Raw genomic sequence first — 6,000 nt, 5'->3', positions numbered from 1 at the left:
CCAGCCTGCTCCAAGGATCCCATTTTCAGCTTCCCAGTGCTGGGATTATAGGCCAGCTTCTATGCCTGCCCAACATTTATGTGCATTCTGGTGACTTGACACCTCATCCTCAAGCCTGCATAGCAAGTGTTTTATCCACTGAGGCCAGGGTTTTACTCCCCATCTCCCCGACCCAATGTATATTTCCATTAAGAGTTCTTTTCCTTCCTGCTCCCTCTCTCTCTCCCTCCCTCCCTTTCTTCCTTCCCTCCTTCCCTTTCTCCTTCCTTTCTCCCCTCTCCCTCTTTCCTTTTCTCTCCTTCCTTTTTCTAAACCTCTTCTTTCTTAGGTTCAACCAAGGTTTACTAAAGATGAGAACATTGGTGATGGTCCAGTCATCCAGTTACAGCAGCACTGCACAGATGAGTCACCATCAAGGTTTCAGATAGCCAGTCCAACCTGAATTCAAAACATAGGCCTGCAGAGGGGATTTTCTACGTGTCAGGCTGAAAATACGACGAGGTTTCTTTGAAGATGAACTTATTTAAACTCTTTTCTGCTTTCTCTCCTTATTTTGATAGGTAAGGTTGTGCCACTGTGTTGTCTGGGAAAACAAGAAAGGACAGAAGGAGAGCCCACAAAAGAAGAGATAATCTGGGTTATTTAAGAACACAAGAGAGGTCGGAGGCCCATGGAGTGCTCGATCCCTTTTCATCCCTTCTTCGGTTCTCTGCTTGGCTTTGTGAAGATTCCCTGTGACAGACCAAGGTGCAGTGTCAAGTGCAACTTCAGCTGGACAGAAGCCCAAGGTTAGTCCCCACGGGACTGCCCTAGAACTGTGAGGTAACCCTGCCCGCTGTCAGCCAGACAGCCTCGAAGTATGAACTATTGTCTCAGCGAGTGATGTCAACCCAGGCAGGGGCTGAGCTCACAGGAATAGGACAGTGTACACATCGAAACCTCCAAAGGTAGACACACACCAATTAGTGCGTTTGGGAACTGTCACCCATTGTTCTTTAAGGACCCCAGAGAAAGAGAGAACAGCTAAACCCTCAGAGAGCAGACTCCCTCCGCACGGTCACAGGGGTTTAAGTCTCTCCACCTCAGGGAGAAGCGTGCCTTATTCCTGGGGACCAGGTGCTCACTCACAGGGAGGTCAGTCTGGGGACAGGTGGCAGTAGGCTGGCTTTTCCATGGGATGGGACAAAAACCTCATAGCTGCAAAAGACAGAAGGGATTCTCTTGAATTTTAAATGTAATGAGATAGAACTATGCAGAGTTTGGGTTTGAAAGAAACAAGCAAAACATACAATCTCGTCTTACTTAAATCCTAGCACATGGAGCAATGGTGCCATCCAAGTGTGAGCAGAGCTTTCTCTATGCAGCAGGTCTAGGCCAAATCTTTTAAACTTTATGTTATTATTTTATGTGTATGGTTCTTTTGTCTTTGAGTATGTCTGTGTACCACAAGCTAGAAGTGCTGGCTGAGGTCAGAAGATAGTGCCAGATTCCCCTGGAACTGGAGTTACAGTTGGTTCTGAGCTGCCCTATGAATGCTGGGAATTGAACCGAGGCCCTCTGGAAGAGCAACAAGTGCTCTTAACAGCTGAGCTTTCTCTGTTGTCCCAAGTTGTCACATCTTATTGTGTCTCATTTGTAAATTGCTCAACAGGTCTAATGAAGCACAGTCATTTGAGTAAAAACAAACAAACATTGAAGTTATTTAAAAGTGTCCCAGAGGGGCTGGAGAGATGGCTCAGTGGTTAAGTGCACTGACTGCTCTTCCAGAGGTCCTGAGTTCAATTCCCAGCAACCACATGGTGGCTCACAACCGATCTGACGCCTCTTCTGGTGTGTCTGAAGACAGCTACAGTATACTTACATACATAAAATAAATAAATACATCTTAAAGTGTCCCCCAGGCTGGCCCATAACTCTCTATGTGGCCCAGACTTGGCCTCAGCCTCCTGAATGCTAGGATTATTGAACACCATGCCTGGCTTGTTATTCAGTGTTAAGTCCCTGTCTGCAAAATTCTGGCATCATATTAGGTGAATGAAATGCTACCTTATAAAAGTTGTGTCCCAAGACAGTGTCATCTGCTCATGGGGATGAATGCATCTAAGAGCAGGTGCTGGTGGAGAATTTTAGGATATACATGAGTTGGGAGATGAAATGTTACTCAGAAACTTTCCTTGTGACTGTTAGGAGTGTGGCTGGCGAGGCGTTAACTCTGACTCATCTTGTCTATCCCAGCAATGATCATCTACCAGGAGCCAGTTTAAGTTGAAATCACTACCCTTCCATCAGTTCCCCTGCCTGCCCCCACATGCACACATGCATGCATGCAAGCATGCACATGCTTGTGGATAGACCAAATTCTTAAAGAAATGGAGTGGGTTGTGCAGGGTGGAGAGCAACTGACCAGTGTAGAGGGAACAAACTACCCTCCCTCAACCCCTGCAGGTCTCTAGACTCCGAATGAGTGGTGACAAATCCTTTTGTTTGTTTTTGAGAGAGGGCCTCAAACTTGGTATGTAGTAGAGGCTGACTTTGACCCCCTGGTCTTTCTGCAGCCATCAGTACTGGGATTACACATGTGCAGCAGCATTCCTGTCTAGGGTGAGCTCTTTGCTACATTTCTTTCAGCTTCTACAGCCTTTCATCCGTGGAAATGACCTCACAATGCTGCATCTTCTTTGAGCATCTTTTTTAATCACTCCACGCCTACTCTGGATATCTGAATGTCACATCTGAATGTGAACTGTCCCCCATGGACAAATGCACTTGGAATTTGGTCTCCAGCTGGTGGCACTGTTTTGGAAGGTTGTTGAACTTTCAGGAAGTAGCACTTCACTGGAGGAAGTGGGTTATTGGAAGAGGCCTTGGGATTTGATCGCTTGGCCTCCACTTCCTGTATAGTTTTGCTTCCAGACCACAGGCACATGTGACTGTCACTGTGTGGCTACCCTGCCCTGATGAGCTGTATCTCTTGGAACTACAAGGCAACATAAACTTCTGTGCCTTGCTTTGTGTCAGGTATTTGGTCTGTGCAAGAAGAAACGTGACCGACCCATCTACTTTTCAGACATCTACTTCAGACAGCTTGCTGCCTTCCTATGAAGTCCCGCAAGTTTACTCAGCTTCTGAAGCTGCCCTACATTAGTATCCAACCCTTTCTACCCAACATAGTGTAAGGTTCTGAGCATTTAACTACCCACCCCAGAGTAATTTACATTTTGATAGCAGATACTCCATTAGGCCAAATGTCTTAACTTAAAAAAAAAATCCTAGTAGAGTTGTAGTGCCACATGGTGATGAGGAAATGTAAAACTCATCCTTTCATGTGGCTTGAGGGAGATACCTAAGAGCACAGAGAGGCACATAAGAAATGTTCATTCCAGGCTGTGTTGGTAACACTGAGAAATAGTATCCATGTTAATTACTAGGCCCGGTGGAATCACAAGACCCTGGGCTCAACGCTCAGCATCATACATGCACACAAATCACCACAGACGTGGTGAGTGCACAGTGGCATAACCAGCAAGGTAGGGAGTTATCCCAGAGAAGATAATGACAAGCCAAGTGGTACATGCAAGTCATCCCAGCACTGTGGAGGCTGGAGCAGGAGTGAATTCAAGTCCTATCTTAGGTTCTATAATAAGAGCCTATCTCAAAGATCCAGAAATCATAGTAAATAATAATACTAAGTTGTCATATAATTCTCCTAGGACATAGCAGGCAACAGTATATCCCCAGGAATGGAAAAAACAAAAGTACAGGAAACTATATACATTGATGGGAAAGTTCTGGAGACATAGCCAGCTGTCTATAGAGAGGCAGGAGAGTGTGATAGTCTGCAACATTTTGGTATTATCTGCATTGTGTTTGTACAGAGATTAATACATGTATTATCCATGGATGCAAAACTCCTTTTCTTGAGGTTGCCTGAGATTGCAGACCACTGGAGTCTGGAGTGAAGAAAGGACAGCTTATCCATCCCAGAGATCATGGAAGATAGCTGTTGGGTGCCAACTTTAGTTCTTATTTATGTCCTATAGAGAAGAAATAGGATTTCTAAGAAACAATGCAGAAGATTTCATCAATTTTGAGTAGATTCAAGCAAGTCACAACCGCCCCCCTCATGTCCTTATTTTGAATTATGTAACAACTTCCTGACTTTCATTTAAAAGACCATCAGAGATTATACCAAATCTACATTTCTAAGCTTCATCAAAAGCATTTCCAATAAGCAGAGTTCCTTTCATGCACACAAATCACCAGAAGATGAACAGATTCACTTTTGGATGCTGTTATTCATCTTCAGAACTGCTGGGGTTTGCAGAAAGACATCTTGGGGCTGGAGGGATATCTCAGCTGTTCTGAACACTGGCTACTCTTCAAGAGGACCAGGGTTTGAGCCCCAGTACCCACAATCATAACTCTGGTACCAGGGGTTGGACTCCTTCTTCTGGCCCCTTTGAACATTACATGTATGTGGTACACATACAGGTATGTCTGTGATGTGCATAACACACACACACAGGCAGGCTAAATACTTATACATATAAAAATAATAAAAAAACTTAAAAGACTGGTCTTTCTGAAAATTATAGCTGAATCAATGTTCATCTTCCTGTGTTAAAACCCAGAAAAGGGTTTGTGAGTGTAGAGATGGCTCAGCAGCAGCTAAGGGCTATTGCTTTCCTTAGGACCTCAGTTTGGTTCCCAGCACCTGTATTTCCATGGCTTACAACCACCTGTAACTCCAGTTTCAGGGTACTTTTAGTATATCACACATACACATACACACACACACACACACACACACACACACACACAGATCTTTTGAAATTAAAATGATGAGATTTTGCATATTCCCCTATAAACACTGTGATGTCATTGGCCACTCATCAAACTAGACATTGCATCAGAAGGAGTCTGTCTCATCAGGCAGGTTTGGGACAAGAACACTGGGCCAGGAGGTGATGGAGAGGTTGAAGCAGATGGTAAGAGATTAAAGTGACTGACTGATTTCCCTCTTATCCTACCAGGTCTCACATTGTGATTGGTCCAGAAAGGATAGGTAAGAAAACCAATGAAAATTAGGGCTTCTTGGAGAACTTAGAAATAACCTGATGTCAAAGAGCCAGTTGTGGGAATTACTGTTGGAAGGCTGCCTGTTTGGAGACTGAGTATGAAGAAATGTCTGTCAAAGTTGCCTATACAGTGTAGCCTCTAACAGTAGCTCATTAATGCCACCAGAAGTAATGGGAGGATGAATGGGATTCCAGTCTGAATGACAGTTCTACTTTTATTGTGCTTTTATTAGCTGGCATTCCACATACTGTAGTTAGGTTAGCTTGTGCTTACATATTTCTCTCCTCAAATTCAATGGCCCCTCTAGGACTAACAGGGTTAGGTATGACAAGGAGCAGATCTCCAACAGACTCGCTCACACCTGCCAGGCCTGGATCTCCATAGTGAGGAGCTCAAGGCAGAAGTGCTTAGAGGCTTTGTTGAAGGAGAGCAAGCCACAAACCAACCAGACAGCCAGAAGGAAGGCCTTGTTGATGTAACAACACTCAATGAGATTCATGATGGAAAACAGAAATCGTTAGGGTTTTGTGTCTTTAAAATTTCATAGGCATAAAAACTGTCTTTAATGTCAAGAAAATACAGAAGAGCAGAAAAAAGGCAGGGAAGGGAAAGAGAAGGAGAACCATGCTGTTCACATGCCCACAGGACCACAGTGGAATCTCTTTGTTTTCCTATTTTCCCCTTTCCCTGTGCCTGTGGTGCAGACCACTGCTGCTTTCCTCGGCAAGTTTTTTTTTTTTTAAATTTATTTATTTTCAAGTTTTATGGGGACTGGGTTTTATACATTTACTTTTGTCTTATACCATCTTAAAAGGATACACACAGGTTAATCCCCATATTCCATGGTCTCCTTTGGTCAGTAAAAGGAAAACCTTCTAGACTGCATTACTTATGTTTCTACTTCTGACTTTAAGATGGAGA

General features: G+C 44.0%; 1 protein-coding gene across 5 annotated transcripts in view; it reads right to left on the bottom strand.

Annotated features, from left to right (window-relative positions):
- The window catches only part of Ripor2 (RHO family interacting cell polarization regulator 2), an 89,440-nt gene that overhangs the window by 60,947 nt on the left and 22,493 nt on the right, over nt 1–6,000 (bottom strand). The window lies entirely within an intron of this gene.

The sequence above is a fragment of the Rattus rattus genome, chromosome 14, assembly GCF_011064425.1.
Source record: "Rattus rattus isolate New Zealand chromosome 14, Rrattus_CSIRO_v1, whole genome shotgun sequence".
NCBI lineage: Eukaryota > Metazoa > Chordata > Mammalia > Rodentia > Muridae > Rattus > Rattus rattus.
The sequence above is the reverse complement of the archived record's forward strand: the minus strand, read 5'-3'. Positions and strand labels throughout refer to the sequence as shown.